This window comes from Zingiber officinale, chromosome 6B (assembly GCF_018446385.1).
Source record: "Zingiber officinale cultivar Zhangliang chromosome 6B, Zo_v1.1, whole genome shotgun sequence".
Taxonomy (NCBI): Eukaryota; Viridiplantae; Streptophyta; class Magnoliopsida; order Zingiberales; family Zingiberaceae; genus Zingiber; species Zingiber officinale.
In genome coordinates, this window is record NC_055996.1 from 24,528,985 (window position 1) to 24,550,135 (window position 21,151).

A 21,151-nucleotide genomic window follows, 5' to 3' on the forward strand; every position below is an offset into this window, starting at 1 on the left:
CGGAAGGAAGGACTTGCTTTTTCCATTTAGGGTTTACTACTTATTTCGTCTTGGTGTTTATTAAATTATTACTTGGTTATAATGTTGAAAAAGCTTAAAATTAGAGTTTTTTTTTACTTTCTAGATTCAATTGTTTGGGCATTGATTTTCATTTGTTTCTGAAGTAGCTTTTGTTGCGTTTATTATCTAGAAGATTTCTCTGTTGAAGGGAGAAAAAGGGATTCTAAGGGTTGAATGACACGTTGCTTTGTTTTTGACTCTGACTTCTTCAGTCATCTTGTGAATTGTGAAGGAAGTTGGTGTTGGATCTTAGGCCTGAGTTGTAAGAAGAAAGAGCATAGAAGAAACAGTTCCAAATGGGGCCTTTTTCATTCTCCAAGAAATTATCCTCATTGTCTACATTGGCTTTACAGGCCGTGTTTCTGTTTTGCGTCTCTAGTAATGCATTTTATCTCCCTGGTAGTTATATGCACACCTACATACCTGGTGAGAGCATATATGCCAAAGTTAATTCCCTCACCTCCATTGAGACTGAGCTCCCATATAGCTAACATTTTAAAAATAAACCAGTCTAAAATGTTAAGAGTTTAACTAAATTTTCTCATAAAGATAAAGCAACATAGTAGCAGGTTTCAACATATAAATCATATGCAATGGTGTTAGCTGACTTGGAAAGGAAGAGCAAGAAGAGCAGGAGAACAAAAGAGGAAGAAGAAGAGAAGAGGGGGGTTTTATATTACCTAAGGCCTTGGATTCCTTCAGTTTGTCAGCCGTTATAGACTGCCGAAGCTTATCTCCAGTCCCTAACAAGTTCATCAATTGCTACTGGAGCCTACCTTCTATTTGGTGCTGGCGTTTCTGTTCTGTCGTCTCTATGCTGCTAGCATAGATGAATCATAATTTTGATTTAGAGCATAAATTACAAGTTTGCACTGGACCATATTTGGATATTTAAAAAATGAGGTGACTGTATTAAGAAGCTTAAACATTATTTGCTAGTCTGTTATGGTAAATAAAGAGCCTTAATTGCTGTGTTCTATGAATAGATACTGATTATTAGATTCACGGGTGCCAAGCTGTTCTAAAAATAATTGACCATCAGTTGCTGTTATTCATTTATTTGATTCTGCCAGGTCAACTTCCATGCAAGGAAAATTGCTTAAGCACAATTTAGAACCAGAAATAGTTCATGCTCTAAAAGATCTAAAAAGAAAGCTTTTAGAGAAAGAGTCGATTTGACCATCTCTTTCTATTTGGTTCAATCAATGGAGTTGTACACTCAATTTGGGTAATTACTTCAGCACAATTTTGCCTTTATTGTTGTAGGAGCTATAACTTTGAGCATAATCTTTGCTATCAGGGCAAGCCCTTCAGAGTTTGTCATCCCTCTAGATAAGTATGTCAAAGCAGTATATCAGACCCGTGTTTCCATCGGCATGTGTTTTAGAATGTTATTTGAAACTGAGGAGTCTAGTGTGCGCAGGTTGGTACTGTAGCCTTTCTCATTCCTGAGTTGCATTTTTCTTTTTGCTGTTGGAACATCCATTAGCTATCTGATGTGAAATTGAGTATTGCTTTCCCCTATTTATATTAAAAGCATCTATATTAGTTTGTCACAGGCTTTTTAATGCACAGTAGCTTCTAATTGCCTTGTCCTTTTATTATTAGATATATGGGCACTGTCACAAGGATAAGTGATCTAGATCCTATTTGATGGCCAAATTCATATTGGCGCTCTGTGAAGGTATATATACTAAAGTTTTCTGACTTTCCTCTTCAGCAAACCTGCCATGTGATAACCGTTTTCTGACTTTTATAGTAACATGTAAAAGTGTTGCAATCCATTAATGTTTCTTGAATGCCACCGCTAAGTTCTTAATTTGCCACTTCCTCTTGAAACTTAATCTGGCTTTTCTTGTAGGTTGGCTGGGATGAGTCAACTTCTGGAGAGAGGCAGCCAAGAGTCTCTCTTTGGGAGATTGAGCCTTTAACAACGTTTCCAATGTATCCATCTTCCTTTCCACTTAGGCTCAAGCGCCCTTGGCCTTCTGACTTGCCCTCACTACATGGTACTTATCATGTTTGCTTGCTGAATCTTAACTAAATAGGTATGAACTCCTTGCTACTGCCATCTCACTTCTGTCACCTATATGTTTAGGTGGGAGAGATGATCTTATGTGGCTTCGAGATGGAGACAGAGCAATCCAGTCTTTGAATTTCCAGGGATTCTGTAATTAGACGTTTACTGAGTGTTATTTTAAAAGCTGGAAATGTGAGTGGCTGAAGGGGAAGAGAACACTAGGGAAGATTTAGTTAAATCTCTACACAAAGCAAGAAGGATAACGGTGGCACCAGTAAGAAGAATATTTGTGTACTATCTATTACCTTTTGATGTTGTAAGAAAAATAGTTATGTGTAATTTGTGGATACTGACTTGATGTGCACAATTAGGGCTGTAAACAAGCCGAGCCGAGCCGAGCCGAGCTTTGGGGTGTTCAAGCTTGTTTGATAAGATAATCGAGCCAAGCCGAGCCGAGCTTAAAATGAACCAAGCTTTTGAAATGAGTGTTCAAGCTTGGCTTGGTTTATTTTTTATGAGCTTGAGCTTGTTTGAAGCTTGGCTTGAGCTTGGTTCGTTTAGATGTTATCAAGCTCTCAATTCAAGCTTGGCTTGAGCTTGGTTTGAGCTTGGTTCGTTTAGATGTTATCAAGCTCTCAATTCAAGCTTGGCTTGAGCTTGGTTCGAGCTTGGCTTGAGCTTGGTTTGAGCTTGGTTCATTTAGATGTTATCAAGCTCTCAATTCAAGCTTGTTTGATTGTTTGAAACTTTTAATTGTTTGATTGGTCATTAAGCTTGATAATTTAAATTTAGTTATTTTATTTTATTTTATTATTTATTTAGCATATTGGAAAGAATTTTATTAATAAATATTGTTCGTGAACATTGTTCGCGAATGTTGTTCACGAACATTATTCACGAATGTTAACGAGCTGAACACATATGTGTTCAAGCTTGTTTGTTTAGCATAACGAGCTGTTCAAGCTTGTTTGTTTAATTAATATAATGTATATTGAACGAACATAAACAAGCTCTTACCAAGCCGAACACCAAGCTTGTTCACGAACGCTTGGTTCATTTACAGCCCTATGCACAATATTATTATCTTTTTATGTTGTAAGAAGAATATTTATGTGTTGGTTATATGGATATTGACTTGGTGTGTTTAGATACATCGGTGCATTTTTATTTGTGATTTTCTTAGTGAATTAATAATATTAACTTAATTTTATGATTTGCTTGGTGATAATATTGGTTTTCCACTATTTCGGAAATCGAATTTGTGTCGTTAAACAATACTAATATTACATCGGTTTTCCACCGCTGCAAAACCGGTGTCATTACTAATATTACATCGGTTGTATACCGCTGTCAAAACTGGTGTTATTAACATATAATATTACATCGGTTTTACACCCGATGTCGTTAAGTGATACTACATCGGTTATAACCCGATGTCTAAAATGGCACACTTTTTACATCGCCTTCATAGACATCGGTCGAAAATGTAATAGACATTGGTGGAAAACCGATGTCTATGAGGGTTTTTGTTGTAGTGAATTCGCCGTGCGAAGTTAACTAGTTCTTAATCAACAGTCCCTATGGATTCGATATCTTTTTATTACTGATGACATAATCGTACACTTGCGGTGCATAACATGGATCATTAGATAGTGATGTAAATCCAAACCCAAGCATAATTAATTAAAAATAAATAAAACACAAGATCTAATTTCCAATTAATTTTATCAAAAAAACTTTCTATTTCTTTTTTTTCCCTCATGACAAAGCTTCTCACGTAGAGATGGCAATGGGGCGGGGCAGGGCGGGGGCAGGTTTGTCATCCCCATCCCCGCCCCGTCTTCATTTTTTCGGATTCGGGGATTCCTAGAATCCGAACCCACGGGGATCAAATCCCCATCCCCGCCCCATCCCCAAATTTAATTTATATTATTATTATTATTATTTTATTATTATTAATGATAATATTAATATTAATATCAATATTAATAATAATATTATTATTATTAATATTTTCAAAAAATTTAATACTTTTTAAAAAATCTTATTATTATTATTTATTAATAATAATAATATTCGGGGCGGGTTCGGGGATGGGGATAGTATTCCCATACCCACCTCAAACCCTCCCCATCTCCGAAAAAATCGAAGATCTCCATCCTCATTTCAGATTTTCCCCGCGAGAAAAATTGTCATCCCTATTCTCACACTTTCTTGATTTTGTTTTCACATGTGAGACCGTGCTCACATTTTTATTTTTTTATTTGATTTATAAAAATCAAACATTTTCTTAAATTACTGAACTTTGTCAAAATGGACTGTAGCATGCCTCTCCTCACCGACAGCGATGAACACGCTAGTCACCGTTTGTCGGCCTTTCAACGTAGTAACGGGCCCTCGCTGGCCACGGACACCGGTTTCCAACCCCCTTCTTTGGTGCTTGAGTTAGTCCTGGCGATGGCACAACTAATGGCGATGGAGAAAACATGACTCAGTCGCTTCTTCCCAGCGCGACTACGTGGTAGAGGTTGCGATGTGATTGTCGATCGCTTGAGGGATTTCTCCTCCCTAGAGCAATGGCTCTAATACCATTGTTGCTTATAAGAAACAATTTTGTACAAAAACAAACTAAACTCATAGTACTCGACACAGAGAAAGAGAAGATGCTTTCTTGAAGAAGATCACCAGGAAGAAGTCATTGTGTCCCGACAACAATCACCACTAAGAAGAAGCTACTGTCCCGAATAAGATCACTACGTAGGAACCTTCACCTATATACACAAACCATTGTTGGTGCTGGAAGCATCCGATGATCGAACCTGGGGTTTGATTATAGCATAGGGTCCAAAGTTAAGTTTTCTTGTGATCTAACAAGTTTAAATGAGCTTACAGGAAAGTCCTAAGTGTTCTTAGGCAAAAGTCCTAATGGATTCTAGGCAGGTGGAAAACCCTAGTGGGTGGTAACCCTAGGTCCTAGGGGGTGGTAACCCTAAGTGATGGAAAGTCCTAGCTGCAGTTAGGCAGGTGGAAAACCCTAGGGAGTGGTAACCCTAGGTTCTAGGGGGTGGTAAACTTAGGCTATGGAAAACTCTAGGGGGTGGTAACCCTAGGCTATGGAAAACCCTAGAGGGTGGTAACCCTAGGTCTTAGGGGATGGTAACACTAGGCAGAAAGTCCAGTCAGTCTAGAGGACCAATCTGGCAACAGGTAACTTCTCCTAAGAGGAGCAGGTGAGGGTGTGTTCCTCGAAGAGGGAATAGTAGGCATTGGTTCGACCTAGGGTTTCTGGGAAATTCGAAGTCAGAATCGGATAGTCCGGTGACTATCAAATACTTATATTTATCTTATTTTATTGTGCTAACTTTGTTTTATAGGGTATACTTTACTTGTGGACTAATATGCCTTGCAGGAAGGGAGTTGCACAATAGAAGCCTCGGATGAACAGTACCCGAGGCGCCCTCCATGGAGCTTGGAGGTGCCTCGGGTGCATTAGTCGAAGACTCTACGCAGCAGGGCAGAAGGCGCCCTCCAAAGCTGCTGGAGGCACCTTGGACACTGGATGGAGGGTGCCCTCCATGGATCTTGGAGGTGTCTTCGGGTGGATAAACAGCGCAGGCAGCGGGAGTTATCAACACCGATCGATAGGGGATAAGAATCCCTGCTGGAGGCGCCTTCCATGGAGGTTGAAGGCGCCTTCAGCAGGCTATTTAAGCCAGTCTTGAGCAGATGCACAGCAAGAACACAAAATCGCGATCCTTCTTCTGTGCACTGCTCTAAAGACGATCCGAAGAAGTCGTAGCACTGCTCCGACAACCTGAAGCCCAGAATTTCTCACTCTTAGTTGTTGGTATACTTTTTCTGCACTTAAATTATTTATCTATTGTAATTTGTAAAGATTTTACGATTGATTAGTGATTACCCATCGAAAGCACTCTCATGTGTGAGTCTTAGAGTAGGAGTCACCACAAGCTTCGAACCAAGTAAAATCTTGGTGTTTGTTTTGATTTTTGTTTATTCCGTTGCATGTTTACTTGATTATTTCTTAACAAATGAATTAGTTACAAACGTTATTCCCCCCCCCCCCCCCCCCCCCCTCTAGTGCTTTTCGATCCTACAACCACATCCCACTCCATGGTAATGGACAAACCAAGATATGTTCTTCACCTCTTGCACCCCTCTTCTGATCACTTGGACATACATATATATAAAAGAAGATCAAGACTCTTCCTCTTCGTATAACATGTGCTCCAATTGCATTTAAAGGAGGAAGAGGAACGGGCACCCTCTCCTCTTCTCAACATGTGCATTCAAGTGCCACGTCTAACAGCCGGGAGGCTTAGGAGCTGGGAGGCCAAGGAGCTAGGAGGCTTAGGAGCCAAGAGGCCTGACATCAACTCGACTTCCCCTCTATTGGAACCACCATCTCAGTAAAAGTCTCCAACTTCTTTTATCCATGTGATGTCCACTAATTACCCTCGGGATCATAAGGCCAGAAAGACAAGGAGCCGGGTGGTATGGGAGTCAGGAGGCTCGGGAGCTGAGCGGCCTGGGAGCTAGGAGTCCTAGGAGCCAGGAGGTTTGGGAGCTTGGAGGCTAAGGAGCTGGAGTCAAGAAGCCAGGAGGGTCAGGAAACAGGAGGCCAAGGGCAGCCAAGGAGCCAGGAGGCCAAGAATCCTAGGAGCCAGGAGGCCTAGGAACTAGGAGGTTGGGTGTAGACTCGACTTCCCCTCGGTTGGAACCACCATCTCAGTGAAGGTCTCCAACTTCTCTTATCCACATGCACAACAAGAAAAACTCTCATTAACAACGATTTTTCACTGTTATCGTAGGCCCAGAAAATGATTGTTAAAAGATGTGTTGTTAAAAGGAGCATTCAAAGACAACAATTAAAAATCATTAACTTTTGATCAATGAAAATGGTTTGACAATGGTTTTTCATCGTTGTCTTTTAGTGTGATCGACAACAGTTTAATAATGATTTTAAACTGTTGTCTTTAAGTGTTTTAGACAATAGTTTCACAACATGTTTAAACCGATGTCTTTAGATGGAATAGACAACAGTTTGACAACAAAAATAAAACTATTTTGTTTTCAATTGAAAGATAATAGTTTGATAACCGTTTAAAACTATTGTCTTTGATTATGTTTTGCAGCATTTTAAAACATTGTTTTATTTAAATAATATATTTACAAAACCATTGTCTTATATTTAAAAGATAAATTGTTTAAATAATTAAAAAACATTCGGCTAACACACTTTTAACTATATATCAATCAAACCTTGTATAAAATCAATCCAAGCATCATCAAACTATCATCAAAGTATCATTAATCAAGAACATACATGCATCAATTACAATGAATGTGTCATCAATAGACTCATAATCTACCAACAATTAAATCACAATTAAATCAAAAAAATATGTAGTCATATTCCATATATTTCCGAGCTAAGTTTATAAAACTAAATATTATCCACAAGAGATAGAGAATCACACATATGAATTCTAAAATATCTTACATTACATTGTTCGATTAAATTTCTCCACTTGTGCATCTTCTCAAAAAAGCATTTTACTTCCATTTTCATCCCTTCCTTACACCTAACCAAATTTGCCTCACAGCGTTTAGAGAGAATAAATAGGTTAAGACCAAATAGCAAGACAAGCAAGATGCAAACAAGGAATAAAAGTAAACACTATTTTTATTTATTCACTAAGTCATTTAAATTAGCGAATTAGGCCATGAAACACACACACACACACACAAAAAGGCTTCCACTAGACCTAGACCTTTGAACCTGTAAAACTCAGGTGAGTCCCCAAGAAAGACAAGGACTCCTGGAGAGATAACCAAAGAGATGAGTCTCCATATAGTAAGACACCTTCAAGGTTAGGAAAAAATATACCAAAAAGTTTCCTATATCTCATCTAAGTTCCCGTGCAAAATAGGAGGTGAGCCAATCGTGTCCAGCTGGGGAAGTAAGAGGACAAGAAATCCAAGACATAACTAGCTAGAGTGCAGGTTGGGCTCAATCAAGACTCAAGCCTGCCAATCATCCTCCATCTCCTCGTGATATACCCGAGATTTGTACTGAAGGCCACAAAAATGAGAGAAAAAAATGTACATGCACTCAAAAGCAGATAACACAATACACAATATATATGTTTATATCTAGCATGAAAAAAATGAAGGCTAAACCAGCCCATAAATAAAAATAAAATTGATTCAAATTCAGTATAAATATTATTATTTTCAAATTCAATTTCATTCTCCCAAAGGAAAAAAACTATAAATTTATAGCTTATTATCACTTTCAAATGTAATAAGATGAACTCATGTATATACTTATTTATAAATATGTTCTTGTATGTATTGAACTACCTCATAGCGTATTTCATCAATTTCTTCTTAAGAATACTCCATTTTTGTAAATTATTAGCACACATAATTTATATGATCTTAAAGAATAAAATATAATTAATTAGAAAAAAATGATAACTAAATAACTTATAAGCTTTTGAGATAAAAAATAAAATATTATTTTCAATCACAGTGTACCCCCCCCTGACTGTTATAACTTCTTCAGTAATTTATCTCATAAATCTCATCACGTAATAATAATCTTATTTCACATCTGTCTACCTAGGAGCCTACGTTAAAGGAAATTCATATTGTTAATGACCAATATATACATTAAAATATTTGATTGAAATAGAAGTACACATACCTTGATTACTTCCCATTGTACATGTTTTCTTCCTTTCCTTCCTTTATTCTAATTAAACAATCTTAACGGCCTTCATATATGCATTCAACATAGTTGATATTGTAGGATCGAACGAATGCGATAGAAAGGAGGGGGGGTGAATATCGTGCTTTTAAAAACTTTTTTTTTTTAACATTTTAAAGACAATCAGAATACACAACAGAAAGTAAATGACTCGTTTGGTTACTTGGTTCGGAACCTAGGTCGACTACTACTCCAAGACTCGCGATCCTTGATCGCACCGTTGGACAATTCACTGAAACTCTTTTTTCTAAAAACCTCGGAAAGAAGCAGTGCATACAAGAAAATGAATAAGATAGTAACAACCTACTATCTTACTTGAGTTAAGTACAAGGCAAGCAATAAAATAAAAGTATACCGATAGTATGTTAAAGTTGAAACTCAATCAGCACTTGAATGAAGTAGTTGCTTGCGAGTTGTAGTAGCAGTAACACGAGCAACTTTCACAGAGATGAACTTCGAACCCACCAGAATGCATTGCACAGCCTCGAACCTCAAGCTTTCTTTTATAAGAATCATCGATGTTCGGTCGATCGAATCAGCTCCCTTTCATCTTTGCTGAGATATGATGCTGATTCGATCTTCGGCATTTAATGACCATTAAGGGTTTGGCCGACCGATCCTTCTTTTCGATTAACCGAACAGAATCCTTCCCTATTCGTCGAGATTTGCAGAGATTCGTACTTACTGCGTCTTTAATGTGATGATAGTTCGGTCAACCTATCCATGTGTTCGGTCAACCGATCAGCAGGCTTTCCTTCTTTGTTTCTGCTCGATCTGAACTGTGTTGAGTCATTAGGGTTCGGTCGACCAATCCTCTGGTTTGGTCAACCGATCAAGCTTTGATCGAACCCTGTTCTGTTTTGGTCTGAACTGATATCTGCTCTGAGTTGGCCTTGTTCAGTCGACCGATCATCTAGTTCGATCGACCGATCATCTGGTTACATCGACCGATCATGCCGAACCTGCAAAATAGTGTTAGACAATAATCCTGCAAAATAGATATTAGCACAATAATAATATATCTAATGCATGAGTAGTAATAATAAACAGTTCAACTGTCTTGATCTCAACTTGGAAACATTCCCGGTTTCTTCAGTTGGATCAACGGCCTTAGGTTGTTCCTTTCAAGAACACGACCTCATTGTAACTCCTCCAATTGCTTACCTCAACCTACCTGTCAAACGTGGATCCTCCATATCTATTTGGACTTTGTCTACTCAGTGTTTGATCACCTGATCCACTGAGACTTTTCCTACAATACTACATTAGCCAACAACAATAATAGTAATACAGAATATTATGTTAAATATAAACTTAGATTTATCGAGATCCGTTGGTCCGGTTGACCGCACGCGGTCAACCGGAAACCATCCGATCAACCTTGCTTGGAGTTCACTCCTCCAAGACTTCTCACTACCTAAGGTTATCTCCCCTTAGGATTTTCATCATCTGGCTTCTCTCACCAGAACTTAAGGTTACCACCCCTTAAGGTTTTCTCCACTTGGCTTCACTCATCAGGACTCAGTATTCGGCTACCCAGGGATCATGTCCTCCAGACCTATCGAATCCACCTGGCTTCCACGATATACCGAGATTTTCCTTGCCTCAGTATTCGACTACCCAAGGAGCAGGTCCTCTAGCCTATCGAATCCACCTAGCTTCCACGATATATCGAGATTTTCATTGCCTAGCCTGCAACTAGGACTTCCCTTGCCTAATCGCAGTTAGGACTAGTCACTCGGTTGACTTTCCACCCTTGCCTAGCCACGACTAGGACTTCCCATGATCAAGCTCAATTAAACATACTTAAACATATTTGTCGGACATTAAAACCTTGGAGGTTGATTGCACCAACAGATATATGAGTGTTTTATGACTAAATTAAATGCATAATAGAAAGCATATCTGAACTCACATTTCCACAACATATTTCCAATCCTCATCGCAAATGTGATGACTTAGGGAATCCAACAAGTAAACAATCTCCTTATGAGGTTGAATGGCAATGAGATTCCAATAGAAACTACACACAAACACATAATTAGTGCATACAATTCACTAAAAAAAAGTAATTGAAAATGATATGAAGGATGTTAATTACCCGTTGCAACTTAGCACCAAAATCAGTTGATTAACTAATGCACCACTCATCCTATCCGCTAAAAAACTCGCCCTTTGGTTCAACCGTTCAATTTTACCTATTTTGTCCTATGTGGTATTTTGAAAGTTTGAGAAGCTATGAGGATTTACAAATCTTAATTTATCAATCTTGTTTTCTTTCACCAACTTTTTATAAAGATGCCTACCATTTGAAACAAAAGAAAATCAGAACTATATTAAATACTAAATACTAAACTAATAAAGTATGTGCTTCTTATATACTAAATTAATAAAAGAACAAATAAAATTTAAGGTAATTCGAAGACTTACCATATTTAAACAACCCCAAATTTCTTGAAATTGACTCCAAGTGATACAAAGGACTTACGTCCTCAAAGTACAAGTTCAGTTCATAATCATCTTGAAATATCTCATGATCTAAAAAAATTAACAATTTCCTTCCATTCTCAAGTGCATGCTTACAATAACAATACAGCATGTGCAACAATCTTGACACACTTGATGACAAAGTCTAGTTGTTTTCTACACTCACTACAACAAAAATGCTCAAAGACAACATATTTTATTTGTTGTCTTTGTGAAGGATCAGAATAGCGAAGGGGGTGAATATTGTTCATTACAAATCATTTATTTTATTGTAAAAGTGAATCAAAGTAAACAGAAGAATAAGATAGTAAAAATAAAACACAAGAAACACAATTGGTTACTTGGTTCGGAGCCTATGTCGACTCCTACTCTAAGTCCCATGATCCTTGATTGCACCTTTGGGTAATCCACTAAAATTTTCCTCCTTTTGAAATTTTTGAAGAAGAGGTAATTCATACTATGAAGTTTACAAGGAGTTATGCAAGCTAAAAGTAAATGTACCAAACATTAAGATATAAGATGAAGATCGTTATAGCTATTTGGTGTCGTAGCTTGCACATAGAGTTGAAGCGTAGAGCAGTAGCAGCACAAACAGAGAGAAAGAATATTAGAAAGTTGTTTAGAAGTTATTTTGGCTCGAAGCTTGAGATGTACTTTTATAAGCACTGTTCGGTCGACCGAAAAAGACTTCAGTCAACCAATTTCCCTATTGGTCGACTAATCAACCAGTTTTCCTTCTTCACCGAGATCTGATCTTCGTGTCATTAATGTCATTTAATGTTCGGTCAACTGATCACCTTGATTGGTCGATCGATCCTTGTGTTTTCCAACTTTGTCGAGATCGATCGAATCTGCCACTATGTTTACCAATTTATATTTGGTCGACCGATCCTTGGGTTTGGTCGACCAATCCACCTAACTTTAAAATTTTCTTTGCGTGATTTGAACCCTACCACATCAGCTATGTTCGGTCGACTGATCCCTTCGAATTCTTCAAAACAGAGTTAGCTCCACGGTATAAAAAGTATCCCTGCAATACAAAGTTAGCATAGTAGTATAATGCTGGATGAGTAAGAATAGACACTAAGATTTGTCTTGATCTCAACTTGGAAACCTCCTAATTTCATCAGTTGGATCAGCGACCTAGGTTTTATCCCTTCACGGGATATGACCTCCCTGTTGCTCCACTTCAGTTTCTTACCTCAACCTACCTTCTTAATATCGGATCGACTTGTCAGGGCTTCCTCTCGATATCGAGTTCTCCAGACCTATCGAGTCTCGCTGCCATGTGTCAGGTTCTCTTGACCCACATGGACTTCCTGGTTAGTTTCTGTAAGTACACCGATAACACCGGTAAAGTTTTGATGTAATCAACTGGTTAAGTTAGGTATTGTTGCATTTGATCTTGGTGTCTAAGTGTGCAAGAACTTAGGAACACAAGAAGTCGAGCAAAAGACACAACTAGGGAGAAGGGTGGCATGGGAAGTGAGTCGATAGACTCAGTGCATCCGAGGGGCGAGAAGCTATGGAAGAGTACATCAACGGATGAGAAGGGTGCGCTCTATGCCTCCGAGGGATGAGATGCCAGAAAAGAAGACTGCTCGAGGAGAGAAGGCATAAGATGAGTTCGGGTGAGCCCAATTTTGGATGCCCGATCAATCAACCAAGTGCCAAAGTCCTAGCGCTAGGATCGATTTGGTGCAGATGAGGCACCTCCTCGTAGCCCCTAAAAAAACTCAAAGACAATGATTTTACATGAATCGTTGTCTTTGATTAAAAAACTCTCAAAGACAAGGATTTTTTTTATAAACCATTATAACATATTTTCTTGTAGCGACGAGTAGTTTTCTTCATTTGATGCTTCTAATAATTGTAATTATAAACTTTTTAGATAGATGCAATACTAAATAATTTCACAGATATTTACTTTGAAATATTAGCTTAGATGTACCTTGTGTAGTAGCATTAGCAAGTGTTTTGGCTAAGCTACATGTATTCCAATAGCATCACCAATACATTCATTGGGAATCAGAACTGGCAAACATGTTGATTTTTACATTGCTTCATCGATGGATGCACGCATACAATTCTTGGGTAATAGAACACCATAGAGAAAGTTATTAACTCCATTGACCTCAATAGCTATTCCATATGTAGCAATGCATGTGCTAGAATCCAAGTCAAAATAACTGATTCACCCTAAAAGATAAATAGTTGTGTCATTAAATTGTATTAACTCTTTATTTTAGTAATATATATAATCATGATGACTTATATACCTATAATGCAAATTCTTTATCCATAACTTGCATTTCAACATCATTGAACTCTTCATAATTGGGGAAAGTCTTGTCAATTTTTGTAGGTTCTGAGTGGCTAGCAAGAGGAGGTGAATTGCTAAAGACTTTCTTTTGCTTTGTTGTTTAGAAAAGACAACACAGGTTAGTTGAACAAAAGTTAATCAAAATAAACATAAAAAGAATAGTAAAAGACAAACATGATTTTGTAGTGTCCAAAACCAAAGTGTTTTAATTAAGAGGATTTATTTGATTAATTTAGATTTAATTGAATAATTTAAATAAATAGATTTAGTTAGATTAAATTAATTAAGTTAGTTCACATTAATTATAACTGTTGGATTTAAATATGTATAAAGTTTATTTTAAATCAAAATAGGTATATATCAAATTTACAAGGCCTAGTAAGAATATTAAATTTATATAGTCCATGTGTAAAATTTATATAACTCATGGACATAAATTTATAGAAAATTTATTACATATGAATTTTATGTAGAAAATTATATATATATATATATATATATATATATATATATATAGTTTTGATCTCCTGCGCGACGTGCACAGTGCGCGACTGTGCGCGTCGCGCAGAGATCAATTAATAACTTTTTTTAAAATTTTTTAAATATTTTAAATTAAAAAAATTAACATTTCCTTATATAAATTTTTAATACATTAATATATCCCCTCAACATATTACAATACTCAATAAATACTTAAATTAATTTTATTTTAATTTTTTTTTAACCAAACACTATAATCTAATTGGGAAGCCTGAACTCTAGAGGTAAAATCTAAAAAAAATAGCTTTAATACTATAACCCAAAGCCTGAACCCTAGAAGTAAAATCTAAAAAAAAAAAAATAGCTTTGATACTATAACCCAAAACCTGAACACTGGAGGTAAAATCTAAAAAAAAATAGCTTTGATACTATAACCCAAAGCCTGAACCCTAAATAGCTTTGATACTATAACCCAAAGCCTAAACCTTAGAGGTAAAATCTAAAAAAAAAATAGCTTTAATACTATAACCCAAAGCATGAACCTAAAAATAAAATCTTAAAAAAATTTAATTATTTTTTTAATTCAAAATTTAAAAAAAAAACAAAACACAGACATCAAATTAAAAAAAATATTTCTTTATATAAGTAGCTAATACGTTACGATATCCCCTTAACATATTACAATACTCCGTAAATACTTAAATTTATTTCATTTTTAATTTTTTTTTTTAACTAAATACTATAGTCCAATTGGAAAATCTAAACCCTAGAGGTAAAATCTTTAAAAAAAATTAACTAAAAAATTATATCTGAATTAGGATGTCTGAACCCTACCAATAAAATCGTAAAAAATATATTTTATTTATTTTTTTAATCAAAATTAAAAAAATAATGATACACTGCGCGACGCGCACAGTCACGCACTGTGCGCGTCGTGCAGTGTATATATATATATATATATATATATATATATATATATATATATATATATATATATATATGAATCCGAATTTAATAAATAAAGGTTATTCAAGGCTTGGTAGGTGTAAAATTTAAATACGAATAGTATATATATATATATATATATATATATATATATATATATATATATATCTTACTATTTTATTAAAAATCTCCCCCATTTACTAACTAACTTTGGTGAAGCCTAAAATAAATTTACATTACTGTCCTTTTTTCTATTCACACTACAAATAATTCCAAAGTTTATTAGTAATTCCACAAGCGAAACAATCAGTGATCTAGAGTTCGAGACTCAACTCTGACGTATTATTATGAATTTTTCTCATCATTAATTTTCTCTGATGGTTTTATATAAAAAAATAAAGTTCTCTTTAGTCCCACATCTTAGAATTGATAACACTATAATCAAAGAAGCTTCTATAAATATTTTAAGCCGATAATGTTAAAAAATATACTTTTCTTAATTTCTTTTACTAAGATAAGTATAATATTAAATTAAAATAATTTTTTTCATAGGAAAAACCATTATAGTAGTTTATTGTTGGGGCCCAAATAATTTATATATTATTATATTACATACGCAACGCGTGTGCGATCACACTAGTATATATATATATATATATATATATATATATATATATATGAGGATATGGTAATCCGAATTTTCCATAGGAAAATTGATAAGAAAAAAAGGGAAATTAATGTGTATAAAAAAATTTAGAATCTTTTAAATGTATAAAAAAATTTACACACATATATGGTATGTAATAAATTGAGATATGAATATATGTAGATTTGAATTTATTTCCCATAGGAGGTTGATATGAAGATGAATATGTATAGAAATTTAGTTTATTATGAGATCATTCAAATGTATTTTTGGAATGTACTTGGCACCACCAATATATATATACATCCTTAGAAAGAAAAGTGGAGCTAGAATATTGTTTTGCAACTTTTCCCCAACCCCTAGCTCTCATCATCGCCAGCCTAGCTTCAACCATCGCCGGACCTAGCCATAAGGAGAGGTGAAGAAGAAGAGGTTTAGTAGCAAAAAGGAGTTGAAGGTATGTTCTTCCCATCTTATGAATTTATTGGTTCTTATAAATTATGGATGTTAGGTTCCTTGGTAGCTGTATTAAACATGGGTTTGTTTAGTTACCATTATATTCCTCCTTCTTCCTTATCATGATAATATTAGATGTCATGTGTGGATTCAGTTTTTAGGCTTAAGATGCTATGATTATAACCATGCTTAGGATTACTTTATAGTATATGCTAGATTCGGTTGTTGGTTTATGACACATGAAATAAAAACTTCATGGATAATATGGGTTTCCGATTATAAGTTTCAATATGATGTGAAACCAATTATGTTTGACGACCATAGATGTTATTTGATAAATCGGATTGTGTCTAAGAAGTTATGAAATTAAGCACATTCTAAACCTTGCATTAGGCATCAATTTGGGTATGGGAATAATATGTTATGTGCAAAAGTATGTTCCACGTATCAACCTTTTATTATGCCATTTATTTTTATTATTCTGGAGTTTGCTTGCTCGATTTTCCTTTGATTTCTCTTGTGCATGATTGACAGTGAAAATAATTTGGGTATCTTTTACTTTATTTTCCCTGCTTGTTCGGATTCCACCTGTAGCCGGAAATTTCTTAATCTTCCTGAATGTTGTTTCATTCATGATATAAAATTTAGATCAATTATATCTAGCATGTAGTAAAGATGCGGATTTCCGAAAATTTATTAGCCTTCCCGAATGCTGTTTCATTCCTGATATAAAATTTAGATCAATTATATTTAGCATGTAGTAAAGTTGTGGATTACATTTTATTGGATCGAAAAAAATTTAAATATTTTCATAATGGCATGATATTGTCCACTTTAGGCCTAAGCCCTGATGGCTTTGCTCTTTGGCTCTCCCCAAAAAGTCTCATTCCAATGGAGATATCTTTTCTCTTATAAACCCATGATCTTTTCCATGTGTTTTCAATGTGGAAATATGTTTACAACCTTGCAACTCCAACAATCTCCCCAAACAAAGGACCACAGGCTTCTCACGTCCAATCCTCGACCCACCAGGTCTTGCTGCCCCTCAGTCCACCCGACTTACTAGGACTTCCTTGCCTAGCTGCAACTAGGACTTCCTGCTTGGTGTCTGGTCCTCTTGATCAGAACATAGGAGTCTCGCTTTCTTTGTTCGAGGTCAATATTGTACCCACATGGCTCAATCAGATCATAGCTTTTGTGCACAGTCGGTAGTTAAACCTTCTGACAGTCCAGGCTTTGATACCAATTGTTGGATCGAAAAGAATTTAGATATCTCCACAATGGCATGATATTCCCCACTTTAAGCCTAAGCCCTCATGACTTTGATCTGGTGCTCTCCCCAAAAGGCCTCATTCCAATAGAGATATCTTTTCTCTTATAAACTCATGATCTTTACCATGTGTTTTCAATTTAAGAATATGTTTGCAACCTTGCAACGCCAACACATTTGACTCCAACACTAGGGAGGCAACACCCGTTTATTCTTATTCGTAGATTTAGACTTTTATTTCATGCAAGCTTGAGCCTAGGTGGCTCGAGCTCGGCACGACTCCCTACTCTCAGCTGAGTGAACCAAGTAAAATATTTTTTATCCAACTTGGATACACTTAGACTGAATATCTCTAACATATTATCATCTCACCGTATCCTAATACTAGACAGTTGAACCAAGTAAAATATTTTTTATCCAACTTGGATACACTTAGACTGAATATCTCTAACATATTATCATCTCACCGTATCCTAATACTAGATTATTAAGTGTTAAAAAATATTTTTCTTATCTAGCCATTCTACTTTAAGTTTAAAAAACTTAAACTAGTATATATAACATGACATTTATATGTATTATTGAATACAAGTATCCATGTATAAAAAAAATATGTTAGAGTCAAGCAAGTCAATGAAATAATAATTATTGATTTTTAATAATATATCAAATTCTTGATTTGATATATTTCATGTGGACCCACAAATATGTCAATCACTTTAACCCATTTTGATTTTTATTAATTTTATTATTTCATTGGGTATAATTTTATTAATAGTTCCATAATTATAAGGTATTTTATGATAATTAGTTTTAAAATCTAATTTTTTATTTATTTTTTTTAATTTAGATTTGCCTTGTTAAAATTTCTAGATTTATTTTCTTGAATTTTGATATTTAATTTTGAATTTTTTAAATTTTTTAAATTTAATTTTGAATTAGTCATTGTTCCATAATTACAAGTACTTTATTATAATTAGTTTTATGAATTTTGAAATTTATATTTGAATTCTTTTTTCATTTAATTTGAATAAATATTTTTAATATTTAATCTTTTATTTTTTAAAGTTTTAAGTATAATTTTTAAGATTTAATTTTGAATTTTTAACATTAGGATTTATCTTATTTAAAATTTTATCTTTTTAATTTTAAAAATTTAATTTCTAATTAAAATTAAATTTTATCTTTATAGAATTTGATAAATTATTTTTTTATTTTTTATTTTATGATTTGAATTTTTATTTTTAAATTTTTTTAATTTAATTTAGGATTAAGATTTGAATTTTTTTTAGTCAAATTTGTATTTATAGACTTATCTTTTGAATTTGTCTTTTTAAGATTTGTAATTTTATTTTATGAATTTTTTAAATTTTTAATATTTGACTTTATCAAATTAGTTTTTAAATTATCTTGATTTATTAGTTTATTATTTAAAGTTGATATGTTTAATTAATTAGTTTATCTTAATTACTTAGATTTGAATTATTTAAATTTGAATTAACTTTATTATTTATTAAACTCAGATTAATTAAATTAGACTGGTTCAAATTATAATTATTTTTATTATTAGTCAATTTAAAATTAGTTAAATTAATCAACTTAGATTTATCTTAGAATAAAGAAAAGATGATTAATTTTATCTAGATCTTTGGTTATTTTCTTGATGAAGTTTATTATTAATTAATTCTAAATTATTTAAATTAAAATTATTTTTATTAATTAAATTATTATTTAATTTTGAATTATTAAAATTAATTAGTTGTGAAACCTTCAAGTTAGATTTATACTAACTAAAAAAAAGAGAGAGATGTATATTTACTTAGTCAAATACGTTTTCTAAACAAAAATTACTACTAACATGCATCTCAAAAAGGCTATTTTCGTAATTCAAAATTTACCAACCCTGAAATGCTTCCCCTAATTCTGTTATTTTTTTTCTTCGTCTTCGATTATTATAATGACCAGATTTTTTGCACTTGAAGCACATGATCTACTCTTTGTTACTCCAGATTTTTAACATCGGTTCCTCCTTTACTCTCGATTGTTTCATCTGATTCTTATGAATATAACACTTATTTTTATAGTATATTCTTCCTACACTTGAAACAAATAATATGTAATTTGGAATTTAAAATAGTCATTAAACCTTTTCAATTTTTCTCTCTCAATCTTCGGCCTTTTTGTTTCCTTGGTAGTTAATCCAATCAAGAGCCCTCCAAGCTCTAATACCAATTATAAGACCGATAGGATCAATAGAAGGGGTGAATATCGATCCTCTTTTTGTTCTTGTTTGTTTGTTCTTGCTAAAGATTTAGTCGCAACGTAATACAAAATATAACTCAAAGTCAAAATAGAAGACACGAGGATTTACTTAGTTTCTAACCTCTCGGGATTAGTACATCCAAGGTCTATGTATAGGAGGTGTCCGTCTACTAGCGTATCTCCTTTCTGAAATTTTTTCAGAAGCAGAGAAACCTTTTACAAGATTTAATCAAGCACAAAGAATATGATATGATCACAGCTTGTAAATAGAAATACAAATAAACTCAAGTGTCATCGGCTAGAAGCCCTAAGTGCCTCGCACTCCTCTTGGTGCTTCCCTGATTGCACAAGCAATATGTTGGTGCCTTTTCTTCAAGCAAAGAGATGAAGAGTCGTAGTAGATTGATGTTCCAAGCTCTATTCCCAAGGTTACTTTTATAGGGTCCGATTGGTGTACTGATAAGCTTGATCGGTCGATTGATCCTTGGTCAAACATGATCCAAAAGATCGAACCCTTTGTGATCTAGATTGAGCCTCGCGATCTCGTCTTTATCAGGTTTATCGATCGACCGGAAAACTTTTTCGGTCTATCAAATCATGTCACGTCATCTATTCGAGTTCAGACTTGAACCCGATCAACTGAACCTAATTGGTCTACCGATCCTTGAGATCAATCGACCGAACTGGTTTGGGTTTGGTTCAACCCGAATCAACTCCGGTTCACTCCAGATTGGGTCCAGCTGGGTTTGATTGTGTTTGTTTGCTCTGTTTTGCTTCCAACTTCAAGTTCCTGCAAAACAGTCATGCAAAACACAAGTAAATACTCAAGCCCAATCTGTAGTCTACCTGACCACTAGGCTTATCTCTTGTTTGGAGTTCACTCTTCCAAGATTTTATCACTCAAAGTTCACTCCCTTATAAGTCTACCTGACCTACTAGGTTTCTTGCTTGGAGTTCCTCCAAGACTTTACTGCCTAAGTTTTACTCCTTAGGATCAAGCCTAACTACTAGGCTTCTTGCTTGGAGTTTTCTCAAGACTTCTCACTATCTAAAGTTCACTCTCTTAAGATTTTTTATGTTGCCAAATATTCGGTTACCTTGACCTGCTTAGATTTGGCACTTGCCAAATATCCAATCATCCTTAACTAGCTTGATTTTTTCTTGCCTAACATCTAGTTCTCTCTTAACCTGCTAGAACTTTCTCTTACCAAATATCTCGTCATCCTTAATCTGTTTAGATTTTTTCCTTGCTAGTCAACCTTTGACCTAACTAGACTCAGCTCACTTCCAAACATCAAATCCTGTTTAAATCAACCCTTAGTCAAACTTGGCCCGATATAAATATATTATAAAATATTAAAATTCTAGAAATTGATTATACCAACAATAGTGATAACATCAGATATAGT

The 21,151-nt window shown here is 34.6% G+C and overlaps 1 long non-coding RNA gene across 1 annotated transcript; it reads left to right on the forward strand.

Moving 5' to 3' along the window:
• The first annotated feature begins 1,712 nt into the window (after positions 1–1,712).
• On the forward strand, positions 1,713–2,239 carry LOC121990013. The gene is made up of 3 exons (XR_006114404.1): positions 1,713–1,744; positions 1,922–2,069; positions 2,159–2,239. It is a non-coding gene; the product is annotated as an uncharacterized LOC121990013 (long non-coding RNA).
• The last annotated feature ends 18,912 nt before the right edge of the window (positions 2,240–21,151 follow it).